Below are 27,089 nucleotides of genomic sequence, written 5' to 3'. Positions count from 1 at the left end.
ATAGATTAGAAAAAACCAGAAGACAAGTATAAAGCCACATCAGACTTGCTAAGATCTCGCTCTCCCTTTTATATTTCTTAATACTTCCTCTTCTCTGGGGGGACATTTCAATTTCTAAGGGAGCCCAACAATACAATTCCCCTTCTTGTATTTCTGGAGTGCCTGACCTTCAGGTAGCGAGTCAAGGAATCTGTTCTTTAGATCCATTACTGTGTTGTCAGAGAATTCACTGTAGACATCCTGGAGGACTGAGATATTGGCAAAACTTTAAAATAAATAACATTCCCCTTCCACTCCAAGGAGGTATGTACTTGGTGGAAGACCTTTAAGTAGGAATAAGTGATAAACGATGAGTTTTTTAGATTTGGAATTTAGTTTGAGGTATGTGTAAGGAATACACAACTAGTGTGAGAAAAAGGAAGGAGAACCTGTAATTTTTTTCTACATCTGAAAAGCTGTTGAAACTCAGTCTGTCTTTGGCTTCCAACTGTATTATTTTGTTTTATTACCTAATCTCAGGGATTTGGAATTGAGAGGTGGATGGTTTCTGAGTAAGAATGTTCTTTTGTGCTGTTTCTGCTGGTGAATTTGAACCATTTGAAAACACAACCTGATAGTAAGTGAGGAAAAACTAAGTTCTCGAGGAAAACAAAAAACAACAACAACAACAACAACAAAAAACAAATAGCACTGTACCCTTCTAGACAAGAGTGTAGGTTTAAGTGTAAAAGAGAAAAGCATTCTGGGCTTAATCTCCAGTGGGTTGCTTTCCGATTTTGCTTGATATGGCAATGGCCAAAGCCCTGAGAATTTTTACTGGTCAGAGCTTTATTTACTGTGTGCTCCTAAACTCTCTAGGATGGAGGGTGGGGGGGGTAAGGGAAGGGCAGGAAGGGGAAGGAATGTGCAACAGGTGGTAATAAGTGGTTTGAGTCTGATTACTTTGCTGTCTTGGCCAAAGCCTACTTGATGTTTACCAATAGTGCCTTAGTAGTTTTGTTGTAACTTTCTGGTCCATTCAAGTATGTTTTCTTTTTGGCTTATTAATGCCCGGGTTGGCTTCATAGGGCTAAAAGCAGGCAGAACTGCTGCAAAATCCAGACCAGGCCTTTTGTTTCTGTTTTTAGGGTTTGCAGAGCTGTGGGGTCACCTAGCTACCTGTAGTTATTTCCCCGTGGTATTTTTCAGCTAGTCGTGAAGTGTTCTTTCCTGATGAGTTGAGCTTATGTAATACTGATCCCTTCTTTCTGCCACGTGTCAATTTTTGGTAAAGGTAAGTGCTTTGGAAAAACCATATGGAGAAGGTGGGTAGAGCCAGTGGAAGGCACAGCCCCTCAATTATTCACACGTGGGTATGGAGGAGGTTGACTATAACAAGAACCTGAGGCGTGTATTCTATAATGGTCACATGTTCCTGAGAAGAAAAGCATACGGGATTTAAAATCCGAAGGTGCTTGTTTTACTCTTAAATCAGTGGCCAGAGGATTAACATTTCTCCCAGCTGGAGAAGAGCATTACAAAATAAAATTGTAAATAGTCAACTTTGCCATGAAGTTAATGCTCTTCATGTGAAGAGTTCAAGGCTCAGATTGAGTCTTGAAATGGTGACCCGCCTGTCTTTGCTACTTGAGCTCAAATTTTATAAGATTATGATGGCTTTAGTGGCTAAGGCAAAGCACATTTGAAAGTGGGGGGATTGTTCTGATTCAAGGAATGTTCAGTTTTCAGAAGTTATTGTGTACATGTGAGCTTTTAAGCAGCATCTACACTGGACTGTGGCATTGCTACAATTTATAAAAAGGACAGATCTAATTGTGTCAATCCCTTGTTCTAAAACCTTTGATGATGGATCCCAGGGTCCCAATAACTCACAACATTAACTCTAAACTCTTTAGTATAGTGACTAGAAGCTTTTCAAAGCCCTTACTTTTTAGTTTCTTCTTCCTGCACAAGGACTCCTCATTGTTCACACTTCAGAATTTTTGCTCATGGATTTCCATTCTCCAGGAATTCCCTTTGCCTGGAAAGTCCCACTTGATTCTTGGTGACCCATTTCAACTGGAACTTTGGGAGAATTTACCCAATTCTATGTAGGAAAGATAAACCATTTCTTCTTGTCTGTTTCCATGGTGTTTTGAACATACTTTGAATAATTATTTTTTAATAATGTTTATTATTAAATGTTACTACCAACCAACTACAATGAGTTCCTTAACAGTTATCTTGGGGGTGGAGGAGCTTCTGTATCCTAGTGCCCAGCCCAGTGTCTGAAACGTATAATAGATACGTGTAATTGTTTCCTTAATAAATGGGCAAGTAAAGTTATAAATGAATAAAGTACCAGTGGACTGCAATTCACTTCATTTTCCAAAAGTGACAATGCTACGAAATATAATTCGCTTCCTAGATCAACCCACACATGCCTGTTTAATTCCTATGATAGATAAAATCTGTGCTTTTGAAATTATAAAGCAAAAGCAAAGCAAAAAAACTACTATGGAATCATCTTTTTCTTTTGAAAAACCACAAAATATACTTGAGTTTAAAGATAATGGAAACAGTTTTAATAGATATGCGTTTTTCACAATTGTTTTTTATATTATACTATAAAGTCTTTAATCTATCAAATCCCAGTGGGAGGTCCTGGGTTTGGCTGTGAGGAGTAATAATGGAATTAAATTTGGAGACTCTGCTGCCTGTGGATGGGCAATCATTTTAATTAATCAAACAAAATAGAAATACTAATTTTGCCTATTTAATAATTATCTTGAGTGCTAGTGCTTGGAGGAGGTTGGATTTAATTAAAGGAGAATGTGGAGGTGGATGGAGAGGAGGAAATTCAGAGGGGCATCTGTTTTCATGTTACTGATTTTTTATTATATTAATTTTTAAAAAGATTTTATGTATTTATTTGAGAGAGAGAGAGAGAGAGAGATAGTGACAGAAATAATGAGCGAGGGGGAGAGGGATAAGCAGGCTCCTCACTTAGCGGGAGCTAATGTGGGCCTTGATCCTAGGACCCTGGGATCATGACCTGAGCTGAAGGCAGATGCCTAACTAACTGAGCCACCCAGGTGCCCCTATTGATTTACTTTTCATCTCATTTGAGCACTTAGGCAAATCCAGAGTTTCTTCCTGAAAAACTTTGTCTTACTCTACAGTTATTTCTGCTGCCTGTCATGTAGAAGGTTATTCTCCATTGAACCAATATACAAATGGACTTGTTTCATGTTCAGAGCAGTAATACCTCTGTCACTTGCCTACCTGTACTGTTTAGCTCATGGTTTGTCAATTAAGAATGCATAATGCTTGTGTTTTAGTCACCAGTCAGGGACCTTAAGCTCAAATTGTTCCTTATATAATATCTTTGAGAAGAGTAGAAGAGCAAGCATTGATATTTAAGAGTAATAGTCTACTCAGTTTCCTAAATCTTCCATGCTCTCTATTTTTATCAAATTATATGACCAGAGGCTTACCTATCCCACTCACATTACAACACCTGTTTGTTACATTGTCTTCATCATGCTAGGCTATAATGTAGTGCTCTGGATTTTACTGAGTCAACATAAAAGAGGTGGCATGCAAAATACCTTGGCACTTTTTGTTATGTATTTCAATATTCTTTGCATAAAGATCTCTGTAAATTCATTTTTGCTTTTACTACTTTAAAAACTGTGTCTCTTATGATTAACTAGTGTTGTTTCTTTTGTTAAAAGAAAAGAGACTAAGAAATAACCATGTTTCTCATTTGGATTTGTCACACAAGAAACTCAGAACTAAATTTGATGCTTACAAGAAGACCTAGACAAGGCTACAAGTAACAGTTGGCATTCTTTTATTCACCTATCATACCTATACCTTTTAACTAAGTTAACTCAAATCCATTATGGAAATACATTGAATTACCTTCATTTTGTATATGTTTCACCCTTTTTTAGATGTGTAGTTAAGTATTTATAAGTCTCTATTTTGTAACTTCAGTTTAGTATTTTAGAGCCAATAATTTTTCCAGATCTTGTGTGTGTGTGTGTGTGTGTGTATGTGTGTGTGCGTGGTTCCTAGAAACATTCTAGGTACTGTTTTTGTACTCCCTGGATAAAATAGACTTGCCCCAAATGTTACATTTCTTGAAAAGCTTAGAGGAGGAATCATGTCTGAATAATTTTGAAAATCAGTATTTAAGGCCATACATGTGTGTTTCTTCAGTACATGTATCACAAGTGTATACAAGAGTTCCCTCGGAGATTTCTGAGAAACAGAAAACATTCTTTTTGTTACAAATTAAATCTATCAATAAATTGAGGCTTATCCCTATGTAATTGCGGTTGCCCCCCACATTGGGTTTTCAGAAAACAAAGTAAGTTTTCCAACTTCCTGGGGGAAATTGTCCTGAATTTTTTTTCTTTCTTTGAGTCTCACAGACTCTCATAGTGATAATCACTCTAATGAATTAAGTACCTACTAAGTACCAAACACTCCACGAGTTGTTTTTACATATATGACTTATAGTTCTAGAAGTAATTAGAAGTGATTAGTAGTTCTAGCAGTAATATCTGTTCTATTTATTTCAGATATTATTATCCCCATTACCTGAGAATGTTTAGGCTTAGAGAGATAAAGAAGCTCACCTAAGGGAACATAGAAGGGAGAGAGTCAAGAACCCAAATCATATCTATCTAAGTCCAGATAGCCTGCTATTTTTACTATATCATCTTCCTCTTTGTCCTTTTTCTATTCTTAATTTTAAAGTATTAAAAGTCTGTGTGTTTTATGAGTTTGATGTACAGTACGGACTACGGACCTTGTTCTCAACATGATCTCCATTAACTCGCCTTGGTACGTTCTTATGGCTTTTTCAGGTGACAGTATCTTGTGCTGATGAGTTGAGGTCCCTGGGGGGAGTTGCCACTATTAAGGTTCTCCTGTGAGGAAAGAGATTCCAGAAACCTTTTAGACTGGTAACTGAATCAATTTACGATCAGCCTGACCAGACTATTTTCTGGTGAGAAGTAAATAGAAAAGGTATGATCCATGGGGTTTCACTGATCTATCCCTATTACTTAATTCCCATATGTGGGACATAAACCCCAGGAACTCTGTGAGCAAGAGGTGGAGGTGGAGGAATGAGAAGGAGCAAGTGGTCCTTGGTCAGAGGACTGGAGGCCCAATTTAAGAAAGCTGAAATACAGCATGAAAGGATGATTTTCTTGGAGGGAGCAAATGAGAAGGGGAGAAAAGTTGAGTTAGTGGTGGTAGTACTCACTGGTCACACAAAAGTGAAGTGAGCAAAGGGGAAGTGATTTCCAAGCCAGTCTTTCTCAAGGAGGGACATTCACTACAGGGCCTGTGTTGAAATGCATCTCCTGTTTGTGAAGATACAGAAGAGACTGCTCCATCCTCCAAAGAAGACCAAAGGGTCACCTTTTAGTGTTTCATTCATTCAAACATGTTTCCCACATGATGGTTTAAAAATTTCTCACATGAAAGAACTTCTAGAAAGAAAAGATGAGCCAGAGAAGTCAAAAGAGCCTGATGTTATCTTGTTGCAACTTCATTTCATAAATCTAGAAATAGCCATATGAGTAGCACCTTCAGAGTTTCATTTGGTATTCAAACCTCATAAAGATTCAATTGTAATTGTAAAATAGTCAATGCGGTGTTGATGATTTTATATAAAGGCATCTACGGGGTATCCAAAAGGACTCAGCCTTCTCACAATTGTGATTTGCTGATTAAAGACTTCATCTTTTGGTAACAACTTATTTCATCACGGAAAAAAAGAACTTTTCTGTATTTTTGCTGTTAGGTTCAAGGTGGCAGATTCCATGGCAGAGCCTTGGTTTTTGGTTCCTAGAGACAGGTGGAAACCACAAGGAATTATGTGCATGAGGAGTTCTGAGAACTTTTGCACAACAGGTGAAGCTGCCAGAGAGGATGGATGGGAGAAGGACAGTAGCAAGGTCCTAGGATAACCTGATATCCTCAGAAGCCAAGGAATAGAGAAAAGGCCAATCCAGAGACAACACTGGGACTAGAAGCCAAGGGAAGGGAGGCTTTGTATGGTGTGGCAACTGAGAATGTGGTCTCTGTCTGATAATAGATAACAATTATTGGAGCCTTACTATGTATAGTCATGCCAACCACTTGTGGTAGGTCATCATCCCCTTTAATTCTCACGGCTGCCACTCGAGGAGGCCCTGTTATTATTTCTCTTTTATAGATGGGAAAACTGAAACTTGGAGAGGCTTAGAAACTTACCAGAATCACACAACTAAAGAGTAGATCTGGGTTTCAAAATGAAAATATCTCACTCTGAAGGAGAGATCTTTGCCATTATGCTCTGGAATTCGTTCTCTGTTCCAACATGGCTCTGAAAACGCACCAACTTTGAGCTTCAGCAGGTTGCATCATCTCCTTGAACCAGAGATTTCCACTCTATGGATATGGGCATTTAATAATAGCCCCTTAATAACGTTATTATGGGTTTTTAATTTATGAAGTGAGCAACACTTGTAAAGAGACTGGGAGGGTATCTGGCACCTGGTATCAATGCATGTTAACAGTTGCTATTATCAAATTAAATGATGAACATGGGAGACCTGAGCAGTATTTTTCAAACTGTGGATTTTGATCTATCAGTGTTCATAAAATCAAATTAGTGGTTCATGACCAATGTTTCTTTTTAAATGAAAAGGAATAGAAAAGGATGGAATGGAATGGGGGAAAATCAGGATTCGTTATATATACTAAAAGTAAGAGTTTCATATGTTTTGATTTCTGTTTTGTGTTGTGTGTAGGTGCATCTTGCACACTGGGTACAGTGAAAAAAATACATTTCTGTTTACTAACTGCCAAAAAAGTATTGTAAAAAATCCTTTAAAGCAGCATTTTTCAAAGTGTGGCCCGGGAGCCAGTAGCATCAGTTTCACCTGGGAACTTATTAGAAATGCCAATTACGGAGCCCCACCTGTGCCCATTCATGTGTGTTTTAACAAGCCCTCTAGGTGATGAAGGATGATTCTGTATTCAAAAGTGGTATTTGGAATTCATGAAAAAATTAGATAAGGCTATATGTAAATTATTTAAGAATAGCTAAGAGTACCTGTTGTATTATACTGGCTAGGGATTTAAATTTTCCACAGAATGCCATCCCGTGTTATAGGACTTGTTTTCCTCAATTTTTTCTATGCTGTCTGCTCACAGTGTAGGTGGCTGAGTCCCACGGACATCAATTAGTTTGTATGTAGAAGGACACTAAGTAGTTAGATAACCATACTTTCTTCTAGCACTACAAGATTAAAAGGTAAAATTCTTTTGAGTAGCCCTGAGCCTTGAATATCTAAGTTGTGTTCAATTTGAAACAGTTTAATGATAATAGTCCAGATGCCTGAACAGCTGCAAAGTTAGGAATTAAGAGCTCATAAAAAACTGCACTCAATATTTTACTAATTGAGATATTTATTTTGAAAAGCACATGCAGACAAGAAGACATTGACAATCTAGTTAATGTAAAACTAATACTGATGATAAAAAAATCCTTTGGGTAAAAATGAAAATGATAGTAATTTTTATACTGGAATGTTTTCTCCTCAAAGGAAAGAGTGAAATAGTTTAAGATATTTATTTATTGAATGCCATGTTACTGGTAAGAGAGAGTGGATGCTATTGGCTTGACCAGTCTTTATTCATTATTGTGTTTAATGTAATTTACTGTTATATTTGCTTTTGGGTTGGAGGGTGTGTGTACTGTAAGACTTAAGAATATACTCTTTGAAACACAGCATCCAAATTCACTAGAAAAGACTTGAGGACTTTCTTTGACATTAAAAAAATAAATATTCCTTTGGATTTTTAAAAATTTCTTTAAACATTTTTTCCCCTGGATTTTTTAAAAAGTAGCTTTTCAGTGGGTCCCTATTATTAGCATTTAAAAAGTTTTTAGTGATGTGTGAAAGTATTTTTCGAGACAAAAGTGTCAGGGAAAACGAAAGTCTACTTTCTGGCTCACCACAGGTGAAATTTCATATTTAATGGTAGCTTAAGAAGTATTTCCAAAGATCCTTTCCTGCTTTGTGTTCTGTGGTTAGAGAAGAGTGGGAGCAGAAGAAAGAGGGGAGGTTGTGGGCTGGATCCTACTTCTGGTATTAATTAGCATCTATGAACTCAGGCAAATCATGTAGCTTTTCTGGACTTTAGTCTCCTTCTCTGTAAAATAAGAGGATTGGAATAAATACTTTCTAAGATTGTTCCAGCCTTGAAAAAGTTTCTGTCACTATATGGTCATGTGTTCCTTTTGAGCAATTCTGGTAAGGATATGGCTATGTATGGCTATGTGTACATATATTAACAGGTCCCAAAAAGCAGATGTTTGACTTTATAGAGGAGTGAGGATTGGAAGCCTTATAAATTATGTGACAAAGTTTAGCTTGACCTTTCCTTGATAAATTTCATGTACCACTGGGCTAGTTTTCATCAACTGTGGGTTTGGGGGCATGGGTAATACCACTCGTTAGGTGGCATTTGAAAATGCATGAGGGTGTTCTTGGTCATCACAAAGGTTGAGTGAACTGGTATTTAGTGCCCAGAGGCCAAAAGTGCCACATGTCTTGTAATGTGTGTGATAGTCCCTCACTACAAAGAAGCTTCCCTCCCTGAATTGCAAGAACGTTCCCATTAGGAACTAGCAAATGAAGTTAAAGGACTAGTTTTAACTCCATATTTTATAAAGTCTTCTGGGAAATTGGAAATGAAATTTTGTATACTTTTTGCGGTTTCAGTAACACAAATGCAAAACAATATCTATTCTTAGATGACAACAGGTGTTTACGATGCATGGGAAAGAGTGCCTCCAGCTCCCTCCACTATATATTGACTATGCAGTAAGAAAGGCAGGAAAAACCTCAGCTTTGTAGTACGGTGTGCAAATATAACTTAAAAACATACTAAGAATAGTTTTTTGGGTGTGAAGTTCCTCCTGACAGCCATATTTTTAATGAAATGGCTTATAGAAGTTTCCATTCAATATAAGTAGACATTTCTCTTGTCCAAATAAATGTTCTGATTAAGGCAATAAATGCATAGATTTGATTCTCTATGTTGAGAAATACCACCTGCCTAACAGTTCTCTATATGTTGGTGAGTGACATTAGGACTTCTGGTTCCCTGTCTGACTTCTTCTGTAGTTGGGTTGACTTTGCCATATTCCAGGTCAGATTAAGGATGGAATCCATTTAGCAAGAGTGACTTTTCCAGGGCAGCCTCAAGAACTTTGGTAACGTTTTCAAATTTAATGTGAACTTTGCTTTGGAAGTACTTAAATCACAGGATCAGTTTATTAAAATTATTTCATCTATTTTATCTCCTTTGCTTGTCAAGTCCTTGGTTTTTTAATGCGATCTGTATACTTTTAAACTATTGCTTATATTCAGCTCTTAGAACTGTGACTATGTTGGATGGATAAAACTGTTGTCTAGCAAACCAAAGCCAACCTGTTATTTTCCAGGAATGAAAGGGAACCCCTACTTTCTCCTCCCTTTGGCGAATCTGGGACTTAATACCTGTAAGAAAAGAGGGAAAGGGAAGGGAAGTTGAAATGTGTAACTTCCCTTTTCCTATAAATTTGGTAAAAATGTAGACTTCAGGGGAAGGTTGAAATTACAGAATTAAAAAAAAATCTTTTTGGTAATCTTTCATGTTCATCATCCATGCTAGGCCTCCACAATTAATGTTACATTCCCCTCAGAATGAATTTTTTGGACAAAGGCCCACTTAGAAAATAGCTATAACCATTTTACTTCAAACTCAATATGGAAAGTGAGTTCAGAGTGATGTAGGTGATTTGTGTGGTTTGCCTCCCAATTCAGTCTGGACAAGGCAGATGAGGCTCTGGAGTTTTGGTGACTGATTTTCCTACCACACTGCCCTATTCCTCAGAGGCCTTCCACACTTTGGGTCCTGGAGACAACTAACTGCAAATGCTAGCCTAAGGCAGCCAATGCATACAATGAATCACCTCCTCTTCTCTGCAACTAGAAGGGTACTTACTAGTGTACCATTCTGGCAAAATAGAGAAAACAGTCACTCATGGGTGTTTGGTGTTTGGTTGTTTAGGTGAGGAATTGTGGCTGAGAAAAGTACAAGTGAATCTGTAACTACAGTTTTTTTTTTTTTTTTTTTAATTTTATTTATTTATTCTCGAGAGACAGAGAGGCAGAGACATAGGCAAGGGACAAACAGGCTCCCTGTGGAGAGCCTGATGCGGGATCATGACCTGAGCCAAAGGCAGACACTCAACCCTTGAGCCACCAGGTGCCCCTGTAACTACAATTTTAAAAAGTATTTTTGCTGAGCCTAGATTAACCCTAAAGGCAGCTGAAAAATATAGCATATTAAAATCAAGGTGTAATTTATACTATTTTCTGGTTTTAGTTACATTTTAAAACAAATTCATTGTAATAATATTAATTATGTTGAATCCACCTAATATGAATGTTTTCTCAACACACTGTAGATTTTCATTCAATTCAGTCTTCAAACCATACTACTGCTATACATTCTTCTCTTATATTATGCTGTTCATATTTTTGAGAAACCATGAAGTAAGCCTGATGATATTAAATAGTTAAAGGATTTCCTGCAGAAATCAAAAACAAGAATTAACAACAACAACAAAAACTGGTTAATCTCTTTAAGCGCTGCCTTACAGAGTCAAATAATCACTGAAGGTGAGCAAATGGTGGGGGGAAGAGGCTTCCGTTCCTGGCAACTGCTGTGTAAGGCTGAGAAACAGGGAGCCTTCTTTCTGTGCCTGCTTTTATTATCTCTCTGTTTGTGGTCCCATCCTCTACTGTTTAATTTGTGGAACATTCCAGGGAGTATCCTTAGCTTCCCTGACATGAGTCTGGGACTGGGGCTTGATGGCTCTGAGGGACTCCTTTCTGAAACAGGGAAGGACAAATAGAGCCAGTTGGCTGTGTAGCACATGGCTCAGCTGGTTGAGACAGCCTTTTCAATGGGAGCAGGTGAGATCTTTGCCATGGAGCCATGGGATGCCAGAACATGCTGCCCCATGCAGCTTTGCAGGTAGTTCTGAAGAGTGTAGGATGCGATCTCAGGAAAGTGGGGGTTACTGCCTGTATCTCAAAAGAGAGACTGCTACATGCTTAGACTTCCTTCACATGTCTGCATGTGGCTCAGTGGTATTACATCTGGGACTTTGCTTCTGATGTATTTATTTTCAAGCATATTAGTGGCTTGTGAGGGGTAGTTCTTGTTTGGTTAGCAAATAACCCTCTCTGGACAGATGTATAGGAATAATAATAGTGGCATACTTTATGCTGCTGTTTTCTGTGTGTTTGATGCAATAAAGATTTTGTTCATGTCTTAGAGCTATGAAATAAGATTGTATCGAACTATTTTGTGAAAATGCCAAGCAATTAGCGGATGGTACCATTAATGAGCTGTATTATTAACGTGAAATGCTAAAATAATTCAGAAAGAGTAAATGATATGTAAAGGTCATATTACCCTGATCCAGGAGGGGGTGGGGATGGAGGAGAGGTGTAAAGAGAGAGAGAGAAGTAAATACACATGTGAGGCTAAGGGGGAATGGACTGAAATTGCTGGTGATGTTTCCTCGGAGTCTGGGATATGCTGCATTAGAGCTGGTGCTGCCGTTTGTCAAGGTTGTCAGGGAACAGATCCTGTGACTGCTTAAGGGACTGGAGATTGATCCCTGATACCAATGTTGACCCATAAACTGTAACCAGAATAATTAGGGCTGTGTTTACAGACTTGGGGATAAGCAGCAAATGCCCCTGGTAACTTATTTCCAATGGGCCAAATTAAATTTTTATCTTAAATCTTGGCTTTGATTTGAAACAAAGGTATTAGCTGGGTTTTTGTTTTGAGTCGGTGGTTCCTTACCTTACAACTTCCTGCTATTCCACTGTGCAGTTTCCAGAGAATTCTCTGTAGAATGCATTCACATAGGAATCTGTCTACCTGCCTGCTTTCGGAGAGACTGAATTCTGTGTGGTGGTTGATTTTAATCAGAGGCAGGGAAGCCCTATTATTTTTTGACGATTAAGAACTGTAGTAAACAATTCATAGGATGTTTGGCAGTTTGGGGTGAGTTCTTAACCTGGCAGCCCCAACTCCTATTAGAACCGTATGTTTGCCTCTGTGGCCTGAGTGTAGCCCTCTGTTTATGGTGAATAAACGGCCACAAACGAGTCTACAGCTTGTTTGAAAACAATTTTTTTTAAAAGCAGAACTCGTATGAATTATATCATAAAATTCCTCATTATTATATAACTTATTAATGAATTTTTTCCCCGTAGAGACCGTCTGATAGAATTTTGAGTCTCAGATATTTTAATCTTTATGTTTTTAGGCCAACACAAATGCTTCTTTCTGCAGACTGCAGTTTACCTTTTGTTAATAGGTTTGTTTATTTTAACACTTTTCTGATATTCAAGCATGATTGACTTTTATTTTTTCATTTATGAGTGGTATTTATGAGTTAGTGCAAGACTTGGTATTCTGGGTTGATCAATTATCCTATTATCTTGCTTTATTCTCTTCAAAGTTTTGACTAAATTGTGCATGATATTAAATGTCTTGGGCTTTATTACATAAAAATGCTTTCTTAGACTAATTTTAAGTTGCTAATGTTTTCATAATTAATGGCTTTTGAGATTATAATTGTTTATTTTTTAGCTTACTGATGATTAGTATGGTATATTTCTTCCATTCAAAGCAAGACTTTAGGAAAATAACAGTTCTGTTCCTCTTGTTTCTTCTATTTTTTTTGTGTTTAACTATAAATATCAGATTCATAAATTATGACTACAAAAAATGGTAATGGAAACATGTCTCTCCTGCTATTAATTACCACTTACTGTTCTGTGACTTTCTTCCTCATTTAATATTAATAAGTCAACCAGGCTTTATTTCAGTTCAGGTGTTATCTAGAAATCACCAGGACTCCTAGAGTCTGTTCACACCCACATGGCTGCCTAGAAACTAGACTGAAGAGAGCAGTGATGCTGGGCAAAGGTCCTGAGAGGTATTCTGAGTGGATTAAGTCTTACTGGGGTCTTGGAAGCAAAATTTTTCATCTATACTTTGGTTATAAATCTACCTTTGCTTCTTGGCTTAAGGAAAACACTGGCCACAGTGCATTGTTGACCAGAAGACCAAAGATTCTGTCCTGTCATGACAGCCTTTAACTCCTCTGAGCATCCATAATGCCATTTCAGAACAATGAACCTTAGGTTCCCTTAGAAGTTTCAGCTGCTTCATGCTCTGAATTCTAATGAATTCAAAATTGTATTGAGCAGATGACAGCCCCGTATCAACATCCCTTACCTCTTGCAAGTTCCATGTCTTGCTTTAAAAGAAAAAAAGAGAGAGAGAGAAACCAAGAAACAGACTGGTATTCTAGAGAATAAACTGATGGATACCAGAGGGGAAGTGGGTGGAGGGGATGGGTGAAATAGATGCTGGGGATTAGGGAGTTCTCTTGTTGTGAGCACCAGAGTATTGAATGAAATCATTGTTGTACACCTGAAACATACATAACACTGTATGTTAGCTATACTGTAATGAAAACAGAAACTTAAGGAAAAAAGAGTAAATGATACAACATTACTATATGCTTTTTACTATCCTAATATCTTTCATATTGATTTAAGTCTCTCACATATGAAATGAAACAATAGAAAATAGACTTTTCTGACTATGATGAGATAAAGTTTCATGAGAAGCCTCAAGATAAGGAGAGACCTAAGCCAAAAGTAGATACTCCAACCTGACAAGCCGTTTTGTTTTTCCAAAAGATGAGACTTGGAAATTGCAGTGTATCACAGTCTCTTTCCCTGCTTTGTTTTTGGGCTTCAGGAAGAGGGAAGGGAGCTAGAAGGACCAGAGGGGTTGATGGGAAATGCTAAAAAGAGGAGAAATAGCCCAAATCAAGTAGCAGTTGAGTCCAGAAAAAGTTTATTGTGATAAACTTAATAATCTGGAACTCCATAATCTGGAATTATCAAGTATGAGGGCAAATTGACTTCTATCAGAATGTCTATTTTCAATAGTGTGTCTGAATTTAGTGCCGTATAACATGAGAGGTGTTACAAGCATTTTTGGATGCTCAGATAGAGGAATAATAGTGACTCGGTACTCGGGTTTCTCTCCTTAGCTGTAATTCACGAGTGTCAGCGTTATTTCTCTTGGATAGAGAAAGACAATTTTAATCCTTTAATAGTACTGCTTATTTTATATATATTTGCATCTCGTTTTGATTTGGTAGCTTCCAAACCCTGGGGAACGTATGAAGTTGTTAGGCTACTGTTATTCTTGTTGTGAGATTTTGATCTTTCATTTTAAATAGATAGTGAACTCTTTGTTTTAGTGAATGCATTTTCCACCATTAGTCACACTCAGTGGTTACAGAGTTCTGTTTTCTTTTATACAAATGCCAACATTTTTGTAACTTCCTGGCTAACGGAGTGTGCATGTTGAAAGTTACTGAGAACCATGAAAAGGAAGAGACCACAGGTGTTTATTTACTGAGGGTAAATAAGAGACTCATTGATATGGTATCATCATCTTTTGTCTGCAGGAATCTAGGAAAGCTTTTGGTTGCATGTGCCTTTCTGGCTTGGCAGTTGTAAAACAAGAACAGCTTGTGAGTATCACCAGTGACAGGGCCATCAAGCAGCAGAAATAGGACCATCACAACCACTGTTGATTTGTGCATGGGAATCTTTGGTATGGTGGGAATGTTTATTTGTTTACTTTTCATAACCTAAAGAACTCCTTCCTTAAAGAAGTCTATTTCCCCTCTGGCTTTTGAGAAGATTATAATCTTTTGCATGATTTGTTGATCACCTTTTGACCATAAGTGTATTTGATGTCATATCGGACAGGTTTCAAGTTCAACAACATATAAATAAAAATGGCCATGCAACAATGTGAAGACAAGCATACTTAAGCTCCAGGGTATATTTAATTGTAATAATAAAAAAGCACAGCCTTAGGTGCTTCATGGTTCATCACATTTTCCTGTGAGTTTTGCAGATTCCTAGCTATAGACATTAGCCACCCATATGTTGGTGGTCACAAGTTGAAAATCTTTAGGGAAATTGTTATAACCAGTGTCTTTGGTGAAAGTTTATCCCTTCTGGGAAAAGTCTTACCTACAAAATAGAGATGAGATTTATGGATAGACGATGAAAGAATTAAGTTCTTTTCTAAAGTTCAGAAGTGGACAAGGAAGGAAGGAAGTCATCTCAGGCCGAGGTAAACCCATGTGCAAAGAAACAATGCTGTGATCAGAATATTAGGAGACATTTGGTAAATGTTCAGGAGTTTGGGATGAATTTAGACACTGCTGATGAAGAAGGAGGAAAGGAGTGAAGAGATATGAAAGGGTTAAAAGGACTAAACTTGGTGACTAATTAATGGAAGGAGGTTAGAGAGAAGGAGGTTGGAAAGACCCTACCCAGCTGAGCTTATTAGTCACAGATGTTAGTGACTACATCTCATTTTGCCCCATCCGTTTCTGAATAGCCCGATTAGGGCATGAAATCATGTGCTTTCGTGAAGCCTAAAAATACAGTTTTGTGCCTCAGCTCTGTCAGTCATAAGAGCAAGTTTGGGGAAATAACTTCTTTGGGTATTAAATTCTAGAAAAGAACATTTATGTCTCAGAGATCTTATAAAGACTAATTGGAAGAGAGAAGTCACTTTGAAATAATTACATACATGCAAAATGTGTTGTTGTCCACTGCTATTAATTGTCAGCATTAAAAATGTGTATTTGCAAAAGCAGTTCCACCATGTCAAATTAAGCAATGCAATACTGAGTCCCCAAGTTTTTAGTTATACTGTTGTAGCAATCTCTGTACACATCGTAGCTTTGCCATACACTTGGGTCTCCCCCAGCATTCCAGTCCCTTTTCCATCTTTTAAATTTCTAATCTAAACAAGAAGTAGTTATGGTTGAGTTCCTTTTTCTCTTAAGTTGGTTAATGAAAAGTGTGCAGTACTTCCTTTTATCCAAGTAAAATAAATGTATAAGCCATGAGGCAGGCTAATAGTTTATTTTCTTTTCTTTGGTGACAGGAACAAGGAGATTTTTGTGAGGAAACAAAATACTTGTTTGCAAAGAATCAGTGTTAATGTGTCAAAGGTGACTAAGATTTTGAATCCCATCCAGATACCTACTACAGGGGAACTAAGGACACAGTAAAATAATGGCCATCTTGACTACCTGGCTTGGCTTTTCAGACTAGATTTCCATGTGGCTTGTACCCTGGTGATCTGGGCCAGGTCTCACTCAGGTTTCACAGACACGACCTTGCTCCTTTAACCCAACACTAAACAGCCAAAGGGGTTGTGATGTTATTTTCTCTATGACCTTCTTACTTTGGTATTCTGAATTTTTCAGTTTTCCTAATGGGAAAAGGAAGAAAACTGTGCCATGTGTCTGGGCTGAGCCTCATGCTGAACCATTTAGGGAATGAGAATCCACTTCCCCAAGAAGGGAAATCCATAGGTCTGATAGACTATCCTGGCCATAAGAGAATGAAGAGAGCAAAGAGAGAGAGTCTTTCTCCTTGAAAGCCTAGGGCAAAATTAGAATCTTTGGAAATAGGGCTTTGGACTCGACATTCTAACAAATTTCTCACATGAGTTTGTGTACACAGAAGTTTTAAAATATGTGCTAAAATGTCTTCCCCTAACTATGGTCCTTTTATGAAAAAAAAGTACAGACATATATAACTAATAAGCACTTATCTACATTCTGAGTAAATGAAAGAGACCTCTAAGAGGTCACATGGCCTTATGTGGGGAAGAAGTACCTGGGAGCCTAGAAAGCCTTTATCATTCTTTCATTCCTTCTTTTCCTCCTGCCTATGGTAAAGACTCAAGGTCAAATATACAAAAACACAAAAAGTTAAGGTGCATTCTCAAGGGGTCCAGATGAAGAGAGCTCCCACTTAGCTTGTACCCTTGACTGGACCCAGGATTGGCCCTTCCTTTGCTTAGCTACTATGATCATCTCCCATTATCACCTCTTAAAGGAGAGTCCCATTAAATAACAAAGTACAAACCAAAATAAGAGAAATAAGCATATGTTTTACACATTGTTGAAGAAGAAATGTGGATAGAGATTGATCTAGGTCTGCGCTGTTTAGTATGGTAGCCACAGCTTTTGGTGCTAGTACAACTGAGGAACTGAGTTTTTAATTTGTTTCCAATTTTATTTCACTTAATTAACTTATAGTTAAATTTCAAAACATATTTTTGTAATTACTAAAAATAATTAAGGGACGCCTGGGTGGCTCAGTGGTTGAACGTCTGCTTTTGGCTCAGGTGGTGATCACAGGGTCCTGGGATTGAGTCCTGTATCAGGCTTCCCGCAGGGAGCTTGCTTCTCCCTCTGCCTGTGTCTGCCTCTCTCTGTGTGTCTCTCATGAATAAATAAATAACGTCTTAAAAAACTAATAATTAAGTATTTTGGGGGGAATAACTAGGTTTCTGGAAATCTACTTTTTAAACTGTAAATTTTAAATTTCATTCCTAATACCAATCACGTATTTCTGATAAAAATTCAGCCTGCAAATTGAGATGTGCTGTAATATACACTGGATTTCTAAGACTTAGTAAAAAGAATATAAAATATCTCACTAATGTTTTTAATATTGCTTACATGTTGAAATGATAAATTTTTGGATACATTGGGTTTAAATACATTATTAAAATTAATGTCACCTGTTTCTTTTTCTTTTTCTTCTAAAATGTAGACAGTAGAAATTCTATACATGGCTTTCATTATATTTATGTGGGACAACACTGATTCAGATGTTGATGACAGTCCTATATTTCCATAGTATTAGGTACTGAGAAGTCTAGTGTTCCATGGTATTCATTTTAATGCCATGACTCCAATAGAGAATAAACATATATTAGGTGATGACAGTAAATAATTTTATGTCCTTAGAAAATAGTTTGACTACCCTCTAAGAATACAGATTAATAACCAGGGCACCTGTGTGGCTCAGTTAGTTAAGCAGCTATTTGGCTCAGTTTCTGTCTTACTTTGTCCCTTTGCCCTACCCCCTATTCACACACACACTATCTCAAATAAATAAATACATCTTAAAAAAAAATAAAAGGTGGAGATATAAAAGGAAATATATATTAAAGGACTAAATTGTAGATTCTAATTGTTTGGAAATTTAGGGGAAAACCAAACAAATGTGAACTGAGGGTTTCTAAAGTGAAGGCTATAGGGTGAAGATGCTTCTTGAACTTGGATGGTCAGATTTGCATGGCCCTCGAGAGAGAGCCCCTGGAGATTTGCTCATTGGCCCACTGGGCTTTCTTTTGGGCCATTGATCACTTCCCTATAACTTTTACTTGCTTTTTACTCACTGGGATATGAATTCCTTGAAGACAATGATTCTATTTATTTCACCTTACCTATCCCAAAGCCTTTGGTGGCTGGCACATGGTGGGTATTCAGTTATATTTATGAATAGCATCAATGTCTGAATGAATACGTGAGAGAATTCTCATTGGAAGAAAGAGAATAGCCCAAGAAACAGTGGTGGGTATGAGCATAAGAGATATGAGTTGCAGAAGACTATTATGGTTCTACTTTCTGATCTAAAAAAATGGAAGTGGTTCCCAACTTCTTCTGAGGAGATCTTCACATGTTAAGAGAAAGGACTTGGTAAACTGTAATGTACTATTAAATCCTAGACTTCACTATTATTCACCCAGGGACAGGTTCTTATTCATCTTTGTAATTGTCATAATGCATAGAAAAGGATAGTCAATGAATGAATAGTTGTTTAATAAATGAATAAATTTGTTAATCAAATTAAACAATGAATGGGAGGCCCCAGTCTTGCTACTTCTATATTTCTATTTTCCACCTACCTGAGAATGCAGGTAGCCCTCTCATTAGAAAAGTGTTTAAACCCTGGTTAAACTTTGAGAAGCTTTGCATCTTTGCTTACGAATAGAGTTCATGTATATAAGTGCATGAATATGTTCAAATCTCTTTTGATTTTTCAGTAATATTAAAAAAAACTATTTTTATTTTTTAATAAAAAACAGTTTAAAAAAATAATTTATTATTTTGACAGAGAGTGAGAGAGTACAAGTAGGTGGAGCAGGAGGCAGAGGGAGAGGAAGAAGCAGACTCCACGATGAGCAGAGAGCCTGACATGGGGCTGTATCCTAGGACCCTGAGATCATGACCTGAGCCAAAGGCAGATGCTTAACTGACTGAGCCACCCAGGCGCCACCCCCCCCCCCCCCAAAAAAAAAACTTTTTTATACGTATTCTTTGGTCATTAGAATTGATTCAGAGTTTTGAAGTTTCCAGATGTATAGCCTCAGGATTGAGTTTTCCACTGTATAGAAAGCATATTTCATTTAAAATATACCTTCACATTGCTCGTGTGGTTCTGCTTATGCAAAGCGGGTTGGGGAAACATAAAGTATCTTTCCTGAAATCCTGATTCAAATATACCCAAGGAAAATAATTTGAGGGCAGCAAGGGCAAGGTTACTATGAAAAGAATGCATTAAAAATTCTAATTAAAAAAAAAAGATGCCATCTCAAGAGAGATATTTGCAGAATTGAGTGGTTTGTTTTGAAGGCTGTAGGAGTGATCTTCCATTCTTCAATTATAGCTTTCAAAGAGTATTTCTCTGTGATGTACACTTTCTCTATCTTATAATTTTATTTGTCAATTTTACCTCAGTAAAGCTGGGGGAGAAAAAGAGCGTTTCTCTGCCGGACTCTTAAGCATTGAGAGTCACTGCCTGACCTAAGGCTAAAAGGCTTAAGAAGAGTTTTGTCACCACTAGCCAATGAGAAGCACGATGCAGGTCCTACAGATAAAACTGCAGCATCCTGTCTCCAAGCTCTGAGCAATCATCTTGCGTAATACTCCTTCCTTCCATTTTCACCACTGTCAGTCTTCCCCAGGCTGTCACCATCTGCTGCCTGGGTCATTGCTGTTTTGCGCAATGGTTTAATATATCTGCATTTTGCTTTTGCTGCAGTGAAATTCATTTTTCATATTGGAGCCAGTTCAGTCAACCACTGCTTTCTTCCTATCTTTCCTCTCCCACGAGGCTCCACTGGCCACTTCTTGCGGGGACTTTCCAGTCATAACTGACCTAGTCAACTTTCTTTCTCCATGTGTTCTTCCCCACAGGCTGGTCTTTCCACTTCCTCCACCCACATTCCAATAGTCTGTCCTTCTCTAGGCCTTTCCCTGCCTGGAATTCCCTCCTCTCTCCTTCGGTGAGACTGGTCAGCCCTGGGTCCCGTCCTATCTTTGCATGAAACCTTCCTCTAGTCTGTTCCTGCAATGGGTGATCACCCCATTGTCTACAATGTTAGAGAATTCTAGCTATATAAGTGATTTTTATCATTTATCAAATTCTACTTCCTAGTATTAGCTTTCATCTGCATGTTTTAACTGGCTATTGCTTAATTGAATTAAAAACCCCAAAGTATGAGAAAAAAGGGATGCCTAGATTATAAAAAGACATGCACACATTAAAAACATATGTGATGTGTTGCAGAAAGAGGAGACATTTATCAATATATTAAATATAGAAACATTTTCTAGCACTGAAAGTTGAAGCAGTACTTGAAGAACACTTTCTCTTTGAGATACTCTTCCTTTATTTAGGTATTTGGAAATGCTCATGTGCTCTAAACTAGCAGAATGTTTATTCTTAAAGCATAATAAAAACCTGCTTCAAGATCTGCAACTTTAATGCTGCTGACTTTCCTTTCGTTTTTTCACGATGCTTTTCCTGGTTTGAATTTATTAAAGGAGAATTTTACTTTGAACCCCCTATCTTTTCGTGTAATTTTATATTATATATATATTTATATTTATGGTACATAATAAATACATTTATAATTATATATACTTAAAAATTAAATAAGATACATTAAAAAATGCTACTTGTGTAGTATGGACTGTTGTAATTATGCCCTTTACTGGAGAAGCTCTGCTCCTAATAAATATCATGTTGTAACAGCACAAACAGAATGGTGACAAGATGTGCCTCCAAATTTATGGCCCTTGATCTTTACTATCCAGAAATATTTCTCAAAGATCAAACCACAACACACTTGGCTCTTGGCACTAGAAAACTTGGGCTTTAATGGTGATCAAGTATTGCATGTGATGTGGCGGCTCTTAAAAGGGACTCTTCAACAACACGATGGGGATATACACTGCTCTTTTGTTTCAGAGAACAGACTTTGCCAAGATTGAAAAAAAAAAAAAAAAAGAAGACACTTTATAAGAGTATTTTCCTCCTTTGAGTTTTTGATGGTTACTTACCATTATGAAAAAGTGTCATGGGATGTCTCATTTCATTCTGTTGAAGCAGCCACTGGGACCCTGAAGAAAATGTCTGCCATGCATATCAGTAAACAGAAAGACAAAGAATCTCACACCTTCACACAATTCAGATAGTTTTTTTCTCCTTTACTGACCCTCCTGCCTCATCTCTTTTCTCCCCTCTTTCTCTTTCCCCCCAACCTCTACCCCCCATCTAATCTCCTTCCAGGTTCTCCACAGGCTTTCCCTCCTATCTTTACCCTCATTCTATTTCCTCTGCTCACCTGAACCTGCTTTTCCTGGTCTTTCTTTCTCTATCACTTTCAAGATAAGGTATCCTCACTGTATCTTTCCTCTATTCTCTGAGTCTGTATTCTCTCTACCTGTTCTTTCCTTTGCAGCAAAATCCATGTCTGTGGTCTAGTAAATTGTTGGCTGCATAGGCTCATGTATCATGTGAGCTTGTCTTGTTTGTCCTTTCTACTATGTGTTTGTTTCTTCCAGATGAGTTCCTAGAGTGTGGTAATTTAAATAAAACAGTTGAATGGCCACCCACAAAATACAATGACTCCTTTTTTAAAGATGAAAATTGCTTTAGGATAAATGTTGGCCATTTCCATCATTTAAAAGGCTATTTTATAAAATATTTTAAAATAACTACAAAAATTATGTTTACCACAGGTGAGGCAGAGAATAGGAACTCTGATTTAAAAAAAAAGATCTCTTATGTGGATCTTTGTGTAATTAGAATTTAATAAAACTGAAAAATTATATCTATTTTTCATGTAATTGAATATTTCTTTTATCATCCAGGAGAGACTTTAAGCTGATGTGGTAATAAGACATGGCATGCTAAAAAAAAAAAAAAAAAATACATGGCATGCTGAAGGCATTAGAGTTAAGCATTCCATTAGTCTTCTTTTTTTCCACCTGAGATTTATTTTTTTTTAATTTTTTTATTAGAGTTCAATTTGCCAACATATAGCATACCACCCAGTGCTCATCCTGTCAAGTGCCCCCCAGTGCCCATCATCCAGTCACCCCAACCCCCCGCCCACCTTCCTTTCCACTACCCCTTGTTCGTTTCCCAGAGTTAGGAATCTCTCATGTTCTGTCACCCCTCTCTGATATTTCCCACTCATTTTTTAAATAAATTTATTTTTTGTTGGTGTCCAATAGGCCAACATATAGAATAACACCCAGTGCTCGTCCCATCAAGTGCACCCCTCAGTGCCCGTCATCCAGTCACCCCCACCCCTGCCCACCTCCCTTTCTACCACCCCTAGTTCGTTTCTCAGAGTTAGGAGTCTCTCACGTTCTGTCTCCCTTTCTGATATTTCCCACTCATTTTTTTCTCCTTTCCCCTTTATTCCCTTTCACTATTTTTTATATTCCCCAAATGAATGAGACCATATAATGTGTGTCCTACTCTGATTGACTTACTTCACTCAGCATAATACCCCCTAGTTTTATTATGTCAAAGCAAATGGTAGGTATTTGTCGTTTCTAATGGCTGAGTAATATTCCATTGTATACATAAACCACATCTTCTTTATCCATTCATCTTCCGATGGACACAGAGGCTCCTTCCACAGTTTGGCTATTGTGGACATTGCTGCTAGAAACATCGGGGTGCAGGTGTTTCAGCGTTTCACTGCATCTGTATCTTTTTTTTTTTTTTTTTTGCATTTTTTTTGCATTTTTTTTTGCATCTGTATCTTTGGGGTAAATCCCCGACAGTGCAATTGCTGGGTCGTAGGGCAGGTCTATTTTTAACTCTTTGAGGAACCTCCACACAGTTTTCCAGAGTGGCTGCACCAGTTCACATTCCCACCAACAGTGCAAGAGGGTTCCCCTTTCTCCACATCTTCTCCAACATGTTTTGTTTCCTGTCTTGTTCATTTTCCCCATTCTCACTGGTGTGAGGTGGTATCTCATTGTGGTTTTGATTTGTATTTCCCTAATGGCAAGTGATGCAGAGCATTTTCTCATGTGCTTGTTGGCCATGTCTATGTCTTCCTCTGTGAGATTTCTGTTCATGTCTTTTACTCATTTCATGATTGGATTGGTTGTCTCTTTGCTGTTGAGTTTAATAAGTTCTTTATAGATCTTCGATACTAGCCCTTTATCTGATATATCATTTGCAAATATCTTCTCCCATTCTGTAGGTTGTCTGTTAGTTTTGTTGACTGTTTCTTTTGCTGTGCAGAAGCTTTTTATCTTGATTAAGTCCCAATAATTCATTTTTGCTTTTGTTTCCCTTGCCTTCATAGATGTATCTTGCAAGAAGTTGCTTTGGCCAAGTTCAAAAAGGGTGTTGCCTGTGTTCTCCTCTAGGATTTTGATGGATTCTTGTCTCACATTTAGATCTTTCATCCATTTTGAGTTTATCTTTGTGTATGGTGTAAGAGAATGGTTTAGTTTCATTCTTCTGCACGTGGCCGTCCAATTTTCCCAGCACCATTTATTGAAGAGACTGTCCTTTTTCCAGTGGATAGTCTTTCCTGCTTTGTTGAATATTAGTTGACTATAGAGTTGAGGTGCCATTTTTGGATTCTCTATTCTGTTCCATTGGTCTATGTGTCTGTTTTTTGTGCCAGTACCACACTGTCTTGATGACCACAGCTTTGTAGTACAACCTGAAATCTGGCATTGTGATGCCCCTGGCTCTGATTTTCTTCCTCAATGTTCCCCTGGCTATTCAGGGTCTTTTCTGATTCCACACAAATCTTAAGATGATTTGCTCCAACTCTCTGAAGAAAGTCCATGGTATTTTGATAGGGATTGCATTAAATGTGTAAATTGCCCTGGGTAGCATTGACATTTTCACAATATTAATTCTTCCAATCCATGAGGATAGAATATTTTTCCATCTCTTTGTGTCTTCCTCAATTTCTTTCATTAGTGTTCTGTAGTTTTTAGGTATAGATTCTTTACCTCTTTGGTTAGGTTTATTCCTAGGTATCGTAGGGCAGGTCTACTTTTGGGTGCAATTGTAAATGGGATTGACTCCTTAATTTCTCTTTCTTCAGTCTCATTGTTAGTGTATAGAAATGCTGCTGATTTCTGGGCATTGATTTTGTATCCTGCCACACTGCCGAATTGCTGTATGAGTTCTAGCAATCTTGGGGTGGAGTCTTTTGGGTTCTCTATGTACAGTATCATGTCATCTGCAAAGAAGTCTATTAGATTTTTAATGCTGCTGTAACAAAGTACCACAAACTAGGTAGTTGCAAAACCCAGAAATGTATTTTCTCCTAGTTCTAGACTAGAAGTCTGAAATCAAGGTGTCAGCAGGGCCATGCACCCTCTGACACCTGTAGGGAAATCCACCTTTGGATCTTTCTGCTTCTGGTAGTTTGCTGGAAGTCTTTGGCTTTCTTTGGTTTGCAGCTACATCACTCCAAGCTCTGTCTTCATTGTTATCTTTCATTTTGCTGTGTGTCTCTGTATTCGTGTTCATTTTCTTACAAGGACGCCAGTCATACTGGGTTGGGGGCCACCCTACTTCAGGTAGACCTTCTCTTAACTAATTATATCTGCAATAACTGTTTTTCCAAACAAGGTCTATTCCAAGGCAGATCTTCAAAAGATCTTTCTTGTGGGGAATGCAGTTTCACCCAGAATAGGAAGTGTGGGTTCTAGTCTCAGTTCTCCACCAATTAACCATGTGACCTTTGGCAAATTACTTAACCTCACTGAGCCTCAATTGTAACACGTAAATAATTATAGATCCTACCTCATAGTGCTAAAAGGGTTAAATGAGATAATGCTTAGTGCTTGCTTCAGCAGCACATATACTAAAATTGGAATGCTACAGAGAAGATTAGCATGACATCTGTGCAAGGATGACACACAAATTCATGAAGCATTCCATATTTTTTTTTAAAGAGAGAGAAATAATGCTTAGTAAAATGCCTGCCACATACTAAGTACAAGTCATATTAGTCATTATCCTAGTTATTATATAGGTTGTTATTTTTATTGCTGGGGTCACCATGCTTAGTACCTGGTTCACTGTAGTTGCTCATTACATGTTAAATTTCAGTCACTTAGGGCCGTTATAATTTGTGTACTGATGTTGAAAATGCTGTAAGAGAATACTCAACTACAGAGTGGTTGAGGTTACTATATATTTTTTTATTTTTGAAGATTTTTATTTATTTATTCTTGAGAGACACAGTGAGAGAGAGAGACAGAAACACAGGCAGAGGGAGAAGCAGACTCCCCGTGGGGAGCCTGATGTGGGACTCGATCCTGGATCCCCGGATCATGCCCTGGGCCAAAGGCAGATGCTCAGCTGCTGAGCCACCCAGGTGTCCCGAGGTTACTATATTTTAGTAAAGGTTTGCTACCTGGATTCTAAGGAATTATTTCATTTACCATGTCTTTTGGAATTGTTTGGAAATGTAGGATATTCCTAGGATAATTTAGTACTCAAGGTCATTACTAATGAAATGAAGTCCAAGGTACCTGAATCCTGATCAGATTTCTCTATGACCTGTCATAATTTTTTTAAAAGGTAAAAAGCTATTTAATTTACATGTAACAAATACAAAGCTAAGATTATTAGACATTGTATGATAATGATGAGCCATGTTTTGATCCAGAAGAAAGAGGGGCAGAGAGAGGTTAAATTACTTTCCGTTGTCACAAAGAGGTTCAAATGAGTTAGAGGCTAATTAAAATCAGTACTCTGTCATCCAGTAATTCCACTACTGGATATTTACCCAAAAAACAAAAACACTAATTTGAAAAGATATATGCACCCCTATTTTATTGCAACATTGTTTATAATAACCGAGATATGGATGCAACCAAAGTGTCCATTCATAGATGGATGGATGCTTAAGGTTGTGAGATATCTATATCTATATATCTGTCTTTAAATCTATCCATCCATCCATCTATGTAATGGAATATTACTCATTCATAAAAAAGAATAGGGTCTTAACATTTGGGACAGCATAGATGGACCTAGAGGATATAATGCTAAATGAAATAAGTTAGTGAGAGAAAGAAAAATACCATATAATTTTACTCATACTTTTGGAATTTAAGAAACAAAGCAAATGAACAAACAAAGGAAAAAAGAGACAAAAAAAGAAAAAAAACCAGACTCTTACATACAGGGAACAAACTGGTGGTTGCCAGAGGGAAGGTGGATGGAAGGGATGGGTAAAATATAAAGGGGATTAAGAGTACACTTACTCTGATGAGCCCAGAGTAATGTAGAGAAATGTTCAATCATTATACTATATACCTGAAACTAAGATAACACTGTTAATTAGAAATCAATTTTAAAAGGGTAGGGGGAATCAGTACTCTGTCAATTGTTCACACTCCAGAGGACAGAGTACTGAAAAAGGGTTTGAGTGTGTTTTCCAGGTTAGCTGTGTGGACCGTCTCATCCAATATTTGGCCATAGATTACATTTCCTGCTCCTTAGATTAATTTGGCTTTGTCTGTGCCCCGTGGATCTTTGGCACTTCTCTCAGTCCTGTCGTGTCACCTCCTGCTCTACAAACAGAAGGGTAGAAGTAATAGCTACTAGACCTTAATTTATTTGCAGGAATGTCTCAATCAAGAGGTGATTCTACAAGGAAGTTGCCACCTAATTCCAAAAGAGAGTTGGGAAAGAAATTTATTAGGTTCTGTCAGTTCAGAAGGAGCTGCCAAACCTCAAATGGACACT

General features: G+C 37.6%; 1 protein-coding gene and 1 non-coding gene across 3 annotated transcripts in view; both read left to right on the top strand.

Annotated features, from left to right (window-relative positions):
- The window catches only part of ARHGAP24 (Rho GTPase activating protein 24), a 743,240-nt gene that overhangs the window by 232,531 nt on the left and 483,620 nt on the right, over positions 1–27,089 (top strand). The window lies entirely within an intron of this gene.
- LOC119867250 lies at positions 25,171–25,277 on the top strand. The gene has a single exon (XR_005382985.1). It is a non-coding gene; the product is annotated as a U6 spliceosomal RNA (small nuclear RNA).

Source organism: Canis lupus, chromosome 32, assembly GCF_011100685.1.
Source record: "Canis lupus familiaris isolate Mischka breed German Shepherd chromosome 32, alternate assembly UU_Cfam_GSD_1.0, whole genome shotgun sequence".
NCBI lineage: Eukaryota > Metazoa > Chordata > Mammalia > Carnivora > Canidae > Canis > Canis lupus.
This window is presented reverse-complemented; position numbering and strand designations above follow the sequence as displayed.